This window comes from Anser anser (assembly GCF_964211835.1).
Source record: "Anser anser genome assembly, contig: SUPER_W_unloc_1, whole genome shotgun sequence".
Lineage (NCBI taxonomy): Eukaryota > Metazoa > Chordata > Aves > Anseriformes > Anatidae > Anser > Anser anser.
In genome coordinates, this window is record NW_028154231.1 from 899,141 (window position 1) to 914,925 (window position 15,785).

Here is a 15,785-nt window from a genome sequence, read left to right on the forward strand (position 1 = left end):
ACCATGCCGCAACATCTGGGTCACCCTCGCCAACATGACAGGACAAGAAACAATGTGCCTGTCCCTGGCTAGTGCTAACGACCTGTTTACGACATGTCGGGTGGGGAACCCGGCAGATAACAAAGACTGGACTGAAATAAGCAGCCAGACGGGCAGGGGACAACAATTGGCAAGAACAGGAGCACTGCTGTAGACAGCTGGGATGGGTGGACTGTCTACTTACCATAAGCGCCCCTGGAGCCACAGGAATTAGATATCCTGGGAAGTGTAACAGCAACAGCATGTGTAAGGTTCAATTACATGGGCAAAAACCAAACCATGAAACTAATGGTCAAGGCCACACTTGCTCCTTATTGCAATGCATCTCTTTGCTGTAATTATGCAAAACTACAATAGCATCCTTCCTTGCCCTAGGAGCCGCTCTGCTCGGCTGTGGGATTGACTGTGGTAGGTGCACTGTAGGTGCACCCCGAGCATTTTCCTCGGAGGGGTCTCCACTCGCAGCCGCTCACCGCAGGAGTAGACAAGGACCTCCTGAAGTTGCAGAAAAATGGTATGTTTTACAGTACAGGAAGGGCCTGTGTTGTGCTTTAACCCAGCCAGCAGCTAAACACCACGCAGCCATTCGCTCACCCTCCCCCCTCCCTCTCTGGGATGGGGGAGAGAAACGGGAAAGTGAAGCCTGTGAGTTGAGATAAAGACAGTTTATTAAGACAGGAAAATAATAATCATAATAATAATAATAGTACTACTACTAATAATGTGTTCGAAACAAGTGATGCACAATGCAATTGCTCTCCACCGGCTGACCGATGCCCAGCCTATCCCCGAGCAGCCGGCCCCCCCACCCCGGCCAGCCACCCCTATATATTGTTTAGCATGACGTCAGATGGTATGGAATACCCCTTTGGCCAGTTTGGGTCAGCTGTCCTGGGTCTGTCCCCTCCCAGCTCCTGCTGCACCCCTAGCCTGCCCAATGGCAGGACAGAGCAAGAAGCTGAAAAGTCCTTGGCTTAGTGTAAGCACTGCTCTGCAACAATTAAAACATCATCATGTTATCAACACTCTTCTTGCCTTCTTGCTCACAGGGATGAACCGATCTTGAGCTTAGAGGAAGTGACACTTGAATACTGACCAACGGCCTTGGACCCTCCTTCCTTCCAGGGCCCTCGCCCATGGAAGTCTTCCAAGTAAATCCCCTAAGAGGACAAAGTTTGCTCTCCTGAAGTCCAGGGTTGCAATCCTATATTTTGCCTTGCTTCCTCCTCACAAGATCCTGAACTCTACCATATCATGTTCACTGCAGCCAAGGCTGCCTGCTACCCTCACATCTCCAACTAGTTCTTCCTCATTCGTTGATACAAGGTCCAGCAGCACACCTCTCCTTGTTGGCTTCTCCACCACCTGTATCAAAAAGTTGTCATCAGTGCACTGCAGGAACGTCCTGGAAAGTTTGTGCCTAGCTGTGTGGTCTTCCCAGCAGATATCAGGGTGGTTGAAGTCCTCCATGAGAACCAGGGCTTGTGACTGACAGGCTACTTGGAGCTGTCTGAAGAAGGCTATATCTATCTCCTCTTCCTGATCAGGTGGCCAGTAGTAAACACCCACAACAGTGTCAGCCATGGTGGCCTGCCCTTTAATCCTTACCCATAATCTCTCAGCTCTCTCTTCTTTCACACTGTTGTGGTTTAACCTCGCCGGCAGCTAAGCACCACGCAGCCGTTCACTCACCCTCCCCCCTCCCTCTCTGGGATAAGAGAGAGAAACAGGAAAATGAAGTCTGTGGGTTGAGATAAAGACAGTTTATTAGGACAGAAAATAAAAGAAAAATAATAATAATAATGATAATAGTACTACTGCTAATAATGTGTACAAAACAACTGATGCACAATACAGTTGCTCACCACCCGCTGACCGATGCCCAGCCTATCCCCGAGCAGCCGGTTGCCCCACCCCGGCCAGCCACCCCTATATATTGTTTAGCATGACGTCAGATGGTATGGAATACCCCTTTGGCCAGTTTGGGTCAGCTGTCCTGGGTCTGTCCCCTCCCAGCTCCTGCTGCACCCCTAGCCTGCCCGCTGGCAGGACAGAGCGAGAAGCTGAAAAGTCCTTGGCTTAGTGTAAGCATTGCTCTGCAGCAATTAAAACATCATCATGTTATCAGCACTCTTCTCATCCTAAATCCAAAACATAGCACCCTACCAGCTACTAGGAGGAAAATTAACTCTATCCTAGCTGAAACCAGGACAACGCGTGGGCAGAGCTTCATGCATTCCAGTTGCTCTCTCACATAAAGAGCAACTTCACCAACGTGTGTATGTATAGAAACACCTGAGATGTCTTTCATTCAACAGCCCCTCGTGGGGCAGACTGAAGGGCCTCCCCAGCATGAAGTTCCTCAAAAATTGGCATGCAGTCCCACAGTGTAATGGGTAAAGCCTTGTTTGTTCATTAAATATTGCTGATGGGAAGGTTTTCAACGGTTAACTGCTTATACCCCCAATATCCTGTTGAAGGAAAAAAACAAGTATAGGAATTTCCTGTTAAGTTAACAATTGCAGTAGAAACCAGCTCCAAAAAAGGGCAAAATGGCATTCCTCCTTGCATGGGAACACAGATACTGCAGCAAAGTCACGACCCCAACGCAGAGGAAGACGACGATCTTCATCCCCACGACCACCAGAGGACTGACGAAGACCCCCTAGCAACAGGCCGCGCAGTCGTAGAAGACACCAGGAGGTGCCACTAAACCCGGAACTACTAGGCTATAAATCGAGACTCTGGCGGGATTAGGTGCGCGCCGTTGGCGGAGCAGGAGACTCCCCGGCCGCCCAGCACTGTTTTACTTATCGCTGCTTGCTGAATTGCTCAAATAAATTGAAATTCGATCTACCTTACCCCCGATGTGTCGGGAATGATTTCTACCAGAACTAATTTATAACAAATTGGTGCCGTGACTCGGATAGTGGTAGCTTGGCTGGATCCCTCCCAGGGGAGGCGCGCCCCGCTGATTCTGCGGTCCCTGTCTGGAGGTCCCCAAGCCAACGCACCCCTACCGACGAACCTAAAGTTCCAGCGATAAGTAAATGAATAACTGGTAACCCTTTAATCTTTGTGCATGAAGCTCCGAACGAAGACTCAGGAGTGAGTAAGTATAGGCCGGTTATCCGTTCGGTTGGGGTTGGGAAGCCCAGAGTGTGCCTGTGTGAGACGTCCAATCGAGGACGAAGCGAGTGGGGACTCCCTGGTAGTGCGGTTCCCACCTCCCGCGAGGGACTGGGCCACGAACAGGAGGTGAAGACTGTGTGTGTGTGAAGGCACTCTGGAAGATGGGACAGAAGAGGAGCAAGTCTTCTGGTCCCATGGGTGGGTCGGAACCCAAGGCTAGGTTGCCCCCAATACCACCAGGGAGCCCGTTAGGGTTAATGATTAAACATTGGAACGATTACCCCTCTAGGCGGGGTAAGGATAAAGTTAAGATGATACATCATTGTATGGAAGTCTGGGGTGGGAAGCAAATTAGGGGCTCACCCATTATATTGGCCCGTGTTTGGGTCCTTTGAGGAATGGATCTGTCAGGCTCTAAACCTTTATGTGAATTCAAAGGAGCCTTTCAGCCTAAGAGGAGAGTGAGTATGCACACTTAAGGATAGGATCTGAGACCCGAGCCAACTTATACCCATTAAGAGAAAAAGGGGGGAGGAAAAAGAATGAACGGAATGAGGAAGAAGTCCCACTTTCACCCCCTCCCTTATATACCCCCTCCTCCCTCACCTCCAGCTCCCCCCCCCCCACGGCTCCGGGTTACCATACTGACTCTGATTCGGCCACGGACACCCCTCGGGGAACTAGACGGGTAACTAGGAGCCAAACTAGAAATCGAGAGGGTGAGGGTAGACTATATCTCCTAAGAGAGGTTGCAATGGGAGGGCCCCAACCCGGTATGGGATACGTCTCCATCCCCCTAAATACAGGAGACGTCAGAGAATTCAAGAAGGAAATGGGAAACCTCTTAGAAGATCCTCTTGGAGTCTCTGAGCGAGTAGACCAATTTGGGGGGTCTAACGTTTACATCTGGGAAGAACTCCAGGCCATTTTAGGTATATTATTCACTGCAGAAGAAAGGAATATGATCTGGAGGGCTGGAATGCGAATCTGGGACCAGTAACACCAGCAGGGTCCTGCAAGAGATCTTAAATGGCCCCTACAGAGGCCTAACTGGAATAACCAAATGAACAAGATGGGGATCATATGCAGGATTTAAGGACTATTATTGTACAAGGTATAAGGGAGTCAGTCCCTAGAGGACAAAATATAAATAAGGCCTTTAGTGAACATCAGAAGAAGGATGAAGCTCCCACAGAATGGCTGGAGAGATTAAGGAAGAACCTCCAGCTTTATTCGGGACTGGACCCCGGTACACCAGTGGGACAGGCCTTGTTAAAAACGCAATTTGTGGCAAAATCATGGGGGGATATCAGGCGGAAATTAGAAAAATTGGAGGATTGGCAGGATAGAGGGATGGATGAACTGCTGAGAGAAGCTCAGAAGGTATATGTGAGAAGAGAAGAAGAGATTCATAAAAGGCAGGCCAGGATTCTAGTGGCAGCGGTCCGGGAAGGACAAAAAGGGCCTCCCCCCTCGTCCGAAGGGTGTTCCGCTACCACGAAAAAGACCTCCGAGGAGCCAGAGTGATCAGAGGGATCTAAGACAGATAGAATGTTTTTATTGCCAAAAGAAGGGACACATGAAAAAGGACTGCAGAAAACGCTTACAAGATGAGCGAATGTTTAAAGAAGATTAGGGGAGTCAGGGGCTCCATCTGCTGGGGGCTCCTGGTATAACGGAGCCCTTGATAAAATTGAAGTTAGGTCCCCAGCATCAAGAAGTGGAGTTCCTTGTGGACTCTGGGGCAGAAAGATCGACCGTCCAAATGGTACCCCGGGGATGTCAACCTTCCTCGGAGAAATTACAGGTGATAGGAGCAAAAGGAGAGCCCTTTAGGGTCTCAATAATAAAGGGGGTGGAAATAGAGACCCCAGCCCAAAGTTGCACAGGATCCTTTTTATTAGTACCAGAAGCTGAATATAACCTGTTGGGAAGAGACTTAATGGTTAAGCTAAAAATTAATTTGGAGGTGAAAAATAAAGGAATTGAGGTTAAATTATACGCCCTCACTGTAGAGGACGAGGCAAAAATAAACCCTGAGGTGTGGTATTCTCCCGAATCAGTAGGCCGTTTAGATATTAGTCCCTTTGAAGTCACTATCAGGAATCCTGAGATTCCCATCAGGGTAAAACAATACCCAATGTCTCAAGAAGGCAGGGAGGGGCTGCAACCAGTAATCAAGAGGCTACTACAACAGGGATTACTGGAGCCTTGCATATCACCCCATAACACTCCTATATTGCCTAGCAAGAAACCTGATGGCTCTTATCGGCTAGTCCAAGACTTGAGGGAGGTCAACAAAAGAACAATATCCAGATTTCCTGTAGTAGCTAACCCACATACTTTGCTGTCCTGGTTCCAGTTAGGACAGAGTTAATTTTCCTCCTAGTAGCTGGTAGGGTGCTATGTTTTGGATTAGGATGAGAAGAGCGCTGATAACATGATGATGTTTTAATTGCTGCAGAGCAGTGCTTACACCAGGCCAAGGACTTTTCAGCTTCTCACTCTGTCCTGCCAGCGAGCAGGCTAGGGGTGCAGCAGGAGCTGGGAGGGGACAGACCCAGGACAGCTGACCCAAACTGGCCGAAGGGTATTCCATACCATCTGACGTCATGCTAAACAATATATAGGGGTGGCTGGCCGGGGGGGGTTCCGGCTGCTCGGGGATAGGCTGGGCATCGGTCAGCGGGTGGTGAGCAATTGCATTGTGCATCACTTGTTTCATACACATTATTATTACTAATACTATTATCATTATCACTATTATTATTATTGTTATTATTATATTCCTGTCTTAATAAACTGTCTTTATCTCAACTCACCGGCTTCACTTTCCCGTTTCTCTCCCCCATCCCAGAGAGGGAGGGGGGAGGGTGAGCAAACGGCTGTGTGGTGCTTAGCTGCCGGCCGGGTTAAACCACAACATTTGCTAAGCCAGCTGTCCCCAGCGCAGAAATGGTAGAGTGTCATAGACCTAAAAGATGTGTTTTGGGCATGTCCTTTAAAAAGGGAATGCAGGGATCGTTTCGCCTTCGAGTGGGAAGACCCTGCAACCCATCGGAAACAACAATTAAGATGGACCGTGCTTCCCCAAGGATTCACGGAATCACCAAATCTATTCGGTCAGGCATTAGAACGAGTATTAGAGAACTATGAACCAAATCTTGAAGTAACCTTAGTCCAATATGTGGATGATTTGCTGTTAGCAGGAGAGAGTCAGGCAGTCAGGAGAGAAAGTATCAAGCTACTAAACTTCTTGAGCTTAAAGGGACTAAAAGTATCAAAGTCAAAATTACAGTTCACGGAGGAAGAGGTGAAATATTTAGGACATTGGCTAAGTAAGGGCACTAAGAAACTAGACCCCGAACGAGTGAATGGGATTTTGTCACTACAAGCGCCAAAAGGCAAAAGACAAGTTAGGCATCTGCTGGGATTGTTAGGATATTGTTGGCAATGGATTGAAAATTATAGTAGCAAAGTGAAGTTTTTGTATCAGAAACTGGTTGGGGAAGGACTAATGAAATGGAGCCAAAGCGATGAGCAAAGCCTGATAGACTTAAAAATGGATTTAGTGAACGCTCCCGTGTTAAATTTACCCGATGTGAAGAGACCCTTTTATCTATTTATCAACATAAAGGAGGGGACAGCATTCGGGGTCTTAACTCAAGACTGGGCAGGGAAAAAGAAACCCGTGGGATATCTTTCTAAACTTTTTTCCCCCGTGAGTAGGGGATGGCCCACCTGTCTCCAGGCAGTGGTCGTGGCTGCGCTCTTGGTGGAAGAAGTGCATAAAATCACCTTTGGGGGTGAACTGAGGGTATTGTCACCTCACAATATAAGGGGGATCCTGCAGCAAAGTGAGTAGTACAACGCCCCCCCCTCTAGAGATGGCCATACGCAGGATCAAACCAGGAGACCAGGTTCTGATAAAACCCTGGAAAGAGACCTCTTTAACTCCTCATTGGGAAGGACCCTACCTTGTTCTACTTACCACAGACACAGCTGTCTGGACAGCCGAGAAAGGATGGACTCACGCTAGCCGAGTTAAAGGACCAATACCGGAGGAACGGTGGAGAGTGGTCAGCCGACCCGGAGACTTGAGGCTGACCATGCGAAAAGGGACTGATGAGTGAATTCGTAATCGTATGATTGGTAACCCTCTCTAAGGAATAATAGGTTCACTGTAAACGAAACTGGGAAAGAGGGTCAGGGCATAACGCTGATCCAAGTGACTGGGAAGGGGAGATGCGTGGGACAAGTCCCACCCGATAAAATGCACTTGTGTGCAAATCAAACTAACATCGGAAATATAAAGAAACCAGCAGAATGGTTATTACCAGCGAAGGATGCTAGGTGGGTAGGCTCAAAGATAGGAGTTACCCCTTGTTTATCCCTGGACTTGTTCAATGGGTCTGCAGAATTCTGTGTTCAAGTAATAATCATCCCAAAGATACTCTACCACCCAGAGAATTTTATGTATGACAGTCAGATCAATCAAGAACACCATTTGACAAAACGGGAACCAATTTCCACACTGACAGTGGCTACCCTAATGGTTTTGGGGGGTGCAGGGGTAGGCACAGGAGTTGCTTCGCTAATCAAACAAGGAAGAGAGTTCACCTCTCTAAGAGCAGCTGTGGATGAAGATTTAGCCAGAATTGAGAAATCTATCAGTGCTTTAGAAAAATCTATAAGATCATTATCCGAAGGGGTATTACAGAATCACAGAGGACAAGATTTATTGTACAAGGGGGATTGTGCGCTGCACTCAGGGAGGAATGCTGTGTATATGCTGATCATACTGGGATTGTGAGGGATACCATGACCAAACTTAGAGAAGGATTGGAAAGGAGAAAAAGAGAGCAAAGCTGGTATGAGTCCTGGTATAATCACTCGCCGTGGCTCACCACTCTGTTGTCAACAATAGCTGGCCCGCTGATTTTATTAACCCTAGGACTGACGTTTGGTCCTTGTATCCTTAACAAAGTCATAGCTATTGTTAAAGGTAGATTGGAGGCTGCTCATCTGATGCTTATGAGGACAAAGTACGAATCGATAAATGATAGACCCATACTAGAGGAAATATTAATCCTGAGTCAACTAGAACTAAATAGATTTAACGAAAAAAACGATACAGAGAAAAAAGGGGGGATTGTAATGGGTAAAGCCTTGTTTGTTAATTAAATGTTGCTGATGGGAAGGTTTTCAACGGTTGACTGCTTATACCCCCCAATATCCTGTTGAAGGAAAAAAACAAGTATGGGAATTTCCTGTTAAGTTAACAATTGCAGTAGAAACCAGCTCCAAATAAGGGCAAAATGACATTCCCCCTCGCATGAGAACACACATACCAGCAGCAAAGTCACGACCCCAACGCAGAGGAAGACGACGATCTTCATCCCCACGACCACCAGAGGACTGATGAAGACCCCCTAGCAACAGGCCACGCAGTCGTAAGAAGACACCAGGATGTGCCACTAAACCTGGAACTACTAGGCTATAAATCGAGACTCTGGCGGGATTAGGTGCGCGCCGTTGGCGGAGCAGGAGACTCCCCGGCCGCCCAGCGCTGTTTTACTTATCGCTGCTTGCTGAATTGCTCAAATAAATTGAAATTCGATCTACCTTACCCCCGATGTGTCGGGAATGATTTCTACCAAAACTAATTTATAACACATAGCATATCTCTAGTGGGCCAGGTTTTGTCCCTTTCCCTCTTCAAATCTAGTTTAAAGCCCTGTCAATCAGCCCTGCCAACTCCTGAGCAAAAATCCTTACCCCTCTCTGAGAGAGGCGCATCCCATCTGGTGCCAGCAGGCCTGGTGTCGCGTAGACCTTCCCGTGATCGAAAAACCCAAAGTTCTGCCGGTTGCACCAGTCCCGAAGCCACGTGTTAATGTGATGAGTCTGTTTGTCAGCATCGATCCCCCCTATCGGAAGGACAGAGGCAAACACAACCTGTGCCCCCGAACCTTTAACTAGTCGCCCCAAAGCCCTAAAGTCCCTTTTGATCGCTCTCGGACTTCTTGTTGCTACCTCGTCATTACCAGCCTGAAAGACCACTAGCGGGTAGTAGTTGGTGGGCCTTACCAGGTGCTTGAGTTTCTTAGCGAAGTCTCTCACCTGAGCCCCAGGGAGGCAGCAGACTTCCCTGTGGGTTGGGTCCAGTCGGCATATTGGGCCCTCTGTCCCTTTCAAAAGGGAGTCCCCCATGACAATAACCCTTCTTTCTTTTGCGGGGGGTAGGTTGCCTTGCCTTAGGCACCCTCTCCAACTGGGACGGGCTTTCATCTACTTTGTTGTTCTGACTGTTGTGTTCTAGACCCTCATACCTGTTATATAAGGGTAGATGGGAAGGTGAGGTGGGCAGGGACAGGGCTCGCCTACCACCCCCGAACAGGAACCTGCCTCCATTCCCCCCCCTTGGCCTAGGTCTCCTTCTACTGCCCAGTGGGATGAGGGAACTTTTGTCTTCTGCGTAGCAGGAGACATTTGTGCTGTGGCAGGCTCGTGAGTCTGTCTCAGAGAGTGTAGAGTACACCTCCACCAGTCAATTTCCCTCTCTGACTCCCTGATGCTCCTGAGCCTGCTCACCTCCTCCCGAAGCTCCGCTACCTGGCTGAGCAGCTCTTCAACCTGGGCACACCTGCCACAGGCATACCCCTCGCCGCTGCTGTCGGATACCGACAGAAGACTCGGGCACACCCTGCAGCCCAAGACCTGGATGGCGGTGCATTTCCCCGAGCCCTCCGTCTGAGTAGCCACATCGGTGACTGTGGCTGGAGAGGCCGCAAGAGATGCGGAGGTCATGGTTTTCTGCCTGGTTGATACCATGACCAGGTTCCTCACAAGCAGGTTACAAGTATCGATGGGAAAGACCGCTGCAAAAGAGCAGCGAGTGGCCCTCCCTACTCACCCTGCCTGCGTGCACTGCCGTGCAAACTGCTGTGTAAACTGCCACGCAAACTGCCATGCCACGCCCTTCTGACGCGCCACGCCCTGTTTGCCCGTCCTGGTCGCCGCGCTCCTGGTCAATCACACTCCCTAGGGGCTGCTTTTGAACAGCCGGGGAGGGGGTGCTGCTGGCTCTGCCTACGCCTCGTCAGCCTCCCTTACGAAGGCTGCTGGGTCCTGGCGGCTCCCTCGGCTACTTCAAGTGGCCTCCATGGTGAAAAAAAGCCCTGCCCACCACGATCCCCCGCTCCGCTGCAGAATGTGTCTGCCCCGGAGCCAATTGGTGGCCGATGGTGGCCTTAGGTAAACAGCTCAATGAAATTGTGAAGCATATGAGTGGGACTCTGGGTGAAGGGTTATATGGACCAGTGCACAATACATAACCTGGAGATTATGTATATGTAAAGTCTCTTGCAGTGAAGACCTTGGAACCTCAGTGGGAAGGACCGTTCCAGGTCACAGTGATCAGAATCAAGGAGCAGAACGCCTGGATCCATCACACCAGAGTGAAAAAGACACCCAAGACCCCATGGAAGGCTACTCAGGTGCAACCTGGAAGGTTACATTTTCACAGTCTTAATGGTATCATTGGTCAAGGAAGCTGAACAGTGGGAGCACAATACCTAAGAAATGGAACATGTCCATTTGGCAAGGACAGCTGTGGACATCTAGGGCAGAGATTTGAACTACTCCCATGCGAAAATGTTAACATATATGCCAGATGCTAACTTGCTGTGTATATGTTAACAAACAAAAACAGATTGAGACTGCAGTAGCTCAGGATGATACATCCTGGGGATTTACAGATTTGGTAGGCCAAACTTAACATGGCTGAAACAATTGTTTATCACAATAATCGCAGTTGTAGTTTTATCCATGGTTCTTTGCGTGGTGAACTGATGTACCTTATGGTGTTTTGAGAGTACAGGAAACTCCTACAGCAAGTGGAAAAAGAACCAATTCAGACGGAAACTGAAGTCTAACAAATATTTTGAAAGAATTTTAGATAGGGAAACACTGTATTGAACCTAGAAATAGTAAAAGAATTTACTAACTTTTTAGAAAAGGGGGGACTGAGAGAGGGAGTTAGGAGAATCTTATCAAGTAGAGATAGAGCGCTGATGGCATTAAACTAGGATGCTACTTAGTGTCTTTGCTAACTATGGTGCATTGTGCAAATTAACTAAAGCAAGAAGCCTTGGGCCCCTTACCAAGGCCAGTCTCTTATTAGAGTGTGAGCCTATCTTAGGAAACTGGTAGAAACTGGTCCTGTGGATGGACAAGAGCCAAGGAGCAACTGTCTGTGCAAAGACAAGAGGTCAACTAGCGGTGACGAGGAAGAGTCATCAATCTTCATCCCCACGACCCCCGGTGACCACTACCAGGAGACACTGTGCAAGCACAGATGGGAGGAGCTTATGGAAATGACTCCTTGGAACTACTTTTAATATGAAGCGGGGACATGTTATGAACATGTATAGGCACATTGTGAAGCTTCATGCATACGTAACTCTTTGCTGCATATAACCATGGCAAGTTGCCACTTCAGGTGCACACGACTTTAGTGGGACTACCCCCTCGTGCTGCCCAGCGCTGAATAAACATGCCAACTTTACAATCTTACTGATTGTGGAGTCTGTTAGCCACAAGTCACTCCCACCCTCTGGAGCCCCCCCCCCCCCCCCTCCCGTGTATCTGGCCAGGCTCCAACCACAAAATGAACTTTCAAGAGCCCCCAGGACACTGGGTCCCGAGGACTCACCCCCGAGCACTCCCCCACCCCGACCCCAAGTCTCCCACATGACCCCTGTGCTGCACACTATCACCACTCCAGCCAGGATCGGCAAGTGGGCATCCCTGCTCTGCCGGTACTACTCCCGGTCCCGGAGGATGAGCTCCCCCCACTCCTGCACAGCAGCTCTCCTCCTGATCATTCCCCTTTCTTCCCCTGTAAACAACATACTTAGTATAGACATCATTTCCCCCCAAGAGTATAAGTTAGGCCCTAGGAACTGGTCTAATTGTTCAGCTAGCCTGATGGGGTCCTCAATTAAAGACTTCATCTCCTTCTTAAAACCCCTAACACCTCTCTGCCGGTAAGGAGAGGGGGGAGTTCACCTAAGAGGATACACAGTTAGTGTTAGTACTGTTAGTATCAGGGAAGGCAAAATTCTCGATATCTCTTCTACCTTGTTCTAATTCTTACCAGAGCCTAGAGAACGCTCCTTCTCTAGGGACAGTGTTAATTGCAGTCCCTGTCTCCCTTCCTGGAATGGCTGCTGCTGCTGCTGGTGCAATATTAGGATTATAGGGAGCATAACTTGGCTCCTTCTCCGAAAAAGGAATCTTATTGAACCCATATTTTCCCATTTTTCCTAGCCCTTGTCAGTGTGCTGCTACAGAAATTTCCCTCCTGCAGGGTACCACACACTAATGTTCTGATTCTGGAAAATGGGGGTGTACTGCCAAGCACTTTACCGTGTAAGGGGTACCGCACACCTATGAGTTTACCAGATTCCCTGGTGTACTGCCAAGCACTTCACCATGCAAGGGGTACTGTACACTAAATTTCCTGAGACTCTTCCTTTCTCTTTCTTATCTCACGCTTCGTCCGTCTCCAGCCGCGCCCCTCGTGGAGCTACGGAAGCCCCTCATGGAGCTACGGAACACCGGATCAGGATTCCACACTCGCTTCGTACAAAAGTACGTCTCAATCACACGTCACACAGAGTCTCACCCGACCCCCAAGGCAATACTTAATATTTCTTACCTTGGTCTGTGCACAGAGTTACTGGATCAATTCTTAAACCCGGAGTGCCTACCTTCTTCCCTTCCCCACTACTTCATGGATCCTGCCTCTTTAATCAGTCTCGGGCCCTCTGTCAGCTCTCCGCAGAACCGCCACCGTCGATGCACAGGACCGCTGAAATCAGCGGGGCACGCCTTCCTGCTGCTGCAGCGGTGGGGCTCCCCAGTAGGTGACTGGATCCCGGACAAGCCCCCAAATTGTGAGAAACACTCTAGCCAATAATTTAGGCTCAGGCAAGGATCTCAGTGAAGTAGCATTTTTATTCGCGATTGCAATGGCGGGCGTCCCACAAGCAGGAGCGCCCCTACTAGTTCCATAACACAGTTTATATAATTTTTTTCCTCGACGACCAGGACCCTCCCCTGTTTCCCCACTGAGTGGGTAATCCAGGTTCACAATCTATCCGGTGCTTCACAGACAATACATGGCTTTCAGTTGCCAGCCTGTTATAAGTCAAATTTCTTTTGACTTTTATACTCTTTGATGTGGTAATGTTTCTTACATGGTGACTTCCACCTAATTGCTGTAAGGATTCTGGTTGTCTGCATTTTACAAGGTCATCTGTTAAACTTTCTTATCACTGCAAGCATATCTCAGTACCACATTCCTCCCCTCTAAACAATGTAACTCTGTGCAAAAACATTTTTATTCCCACAGAACTTTTTTTACTCGTTTAGCAGTGTCCTGAAACACATTACTTGCACTTATTTTTCAAGTACACTGCTACATCTACTTATTCGAATTGCTTTCATCTGAGTGTTTTTCTTATTCATCTTTTTAATAGAACTGATGCCAGACTTCCTTATGGATGTGTAGTGCACTGACCTTCCTCTGTGCTAAACCCTTCCTAGTTCATTTGTGTATGGAAGAGAATTACTGCACATCTACTTTTGTAATTGCACTTTACAAAGTAATGAAAAGTACAACTAAATGTAGAAGAGCCCAGGGAGCATGGGCGAAGGAAAGAAAGAAAGAGCTTTTTGTTGTTGTTGTTGTTATTTTTATCAAACGAGAAAATAAATCCAAAGAGACTCATTCCTCAGGATCTGAATTGCTAGCACTCCAGAGTTGCGTGACAGCTGCTTAGCCTTTCTGTTTCTAAAAACTAGCATAAATAGCTGTTCTATGTAAAAGTCTCAGGGAGCTGTAGAGTTGATTATTGTTGTGTAACTATCCAACTTCTGTGCTGAGAGGCAAAATTACCTGGTAGTGGAAAAGCAGAGTTGCATCCTGTCTTAGAGATGGGTAAGATTTAAAGCTTGGTTTAAAAATAAGTAAATAAATAAATAAATTTACTGAAGCTCAGTGACAGGAGTTACTCAACCTTTTTTCTCTCCTTTAAGTACTGCAGTCTGCAATACACTAATTATTTTTCTTCTTTTACATTAACAACTCCAATTCTCCATCATATCCATCATTTTGACTTGAACAGTCCCTGTGGGAATAGAAATGTTGTTTTTGCAGTTTTACATTGTATAGAAGGAAGGAATGTGGTATTGAGATATGCTTACCGTGATAAGAAAGCTCAGCAGGTGACCTCCTAAAATGCAGACAACCAGACTCCTTAGAGCAATCAGGTGAAAATCACTATGTTAAGTCAAGCCAGATAAGGGGAGAAAACATTACCATCTCAAAAACAGGCCGGCAACTGAAGGCCAGGCATTGTCTGTGAAGCATCAGATAGATTGTGAACCTGGATTACCCACTCCAGTGGGGAAACAGGGGAGGGTCCTGTCATCAAAAAGTATATAAACTGTGTTTTGGAACTAGTAGGTGCGCTCTCCTGCTTGTGGGGCGCCCGCCATTGCAATCGCGAATAAATTACTACTTCACTGAGATCCTCGCCTGAGCCTAAGTTATTGGCTACAGAGTGTTTCTCACAATTTGGGGGCTCGTCCGGGATCCAGTCACCTACTGGGGAGCCCCGCCGCTGCAGCAGCAGGAAGGCATGCCCCGCTGATTTCAGCGGTCCTGTGCATCGACGGTGGCGGTTCTGCGGAGAGCTGACAGAGGGCCCGAGACTGATTAAAGAGGCAGGATCCGTGAAGTAGTGGGGAAAAGGAAGAAGGTAGGCACTCCGTGTTATGAACAGACTCGCATACGAAGTCGGTCTGTTAATAAATGTTATTAATCACAGAATTTATTAATTAATTAAGTAAGCAAGCAGAAGCAAAACAGCACTGGGCGGCCGGGGAGTTCCGACTCCGCAGCGGCGCAACTTTCCCTTTTCAGTGTCGCCGTTTTATAGCATCCAAGTTTCGGCTTGTCAGGACTTGTTGGACCTTCTGAAGCTGTGCAGTTCGTTGTTGGGGGTCGTTGTTTTTCTTTCAATGATCATGCATTGTGCTCGTGTTCAAGGGGGAGGGTAGTGAAGCCGGAAACAGTATTTCACAGAGTCTTTGTTTTACCAAGGATGTTTATCCAACACCCCCTCCCCACTATCTACTTGCTTAGTCTTCCCCCTTAACAAGGTCGTAAATTGCAAAACCTTATCTTCTCAGCAGATCCTCTGAATTCCTTTTAAAGACAATGAACAAACACCCGCTAATTTATCACAATCCCTCCTTTTTCTTTTTCTAACATATTTTGTTCATTGATGAATTTTTGAAGCACTTGTTTGCTCAATATTAAAGTTTCTGCGTCATCCTCCTCCTGTTCAAGAGATTCGTATTTCGCACGCACAAGCATAAGGTGAGCTGCCTCTAATCGGTTTTTTTTACAATCGCGATTATTCGATTGAATATACATGGTACAAAAGTTAGTGTTAATATGAGCAGCAACAAAGGTCCTGCTATAGTTGATAGCAGTGTAGTGAGCCAAAGTGAGTAATTAAACCAGGATTCATACCAAT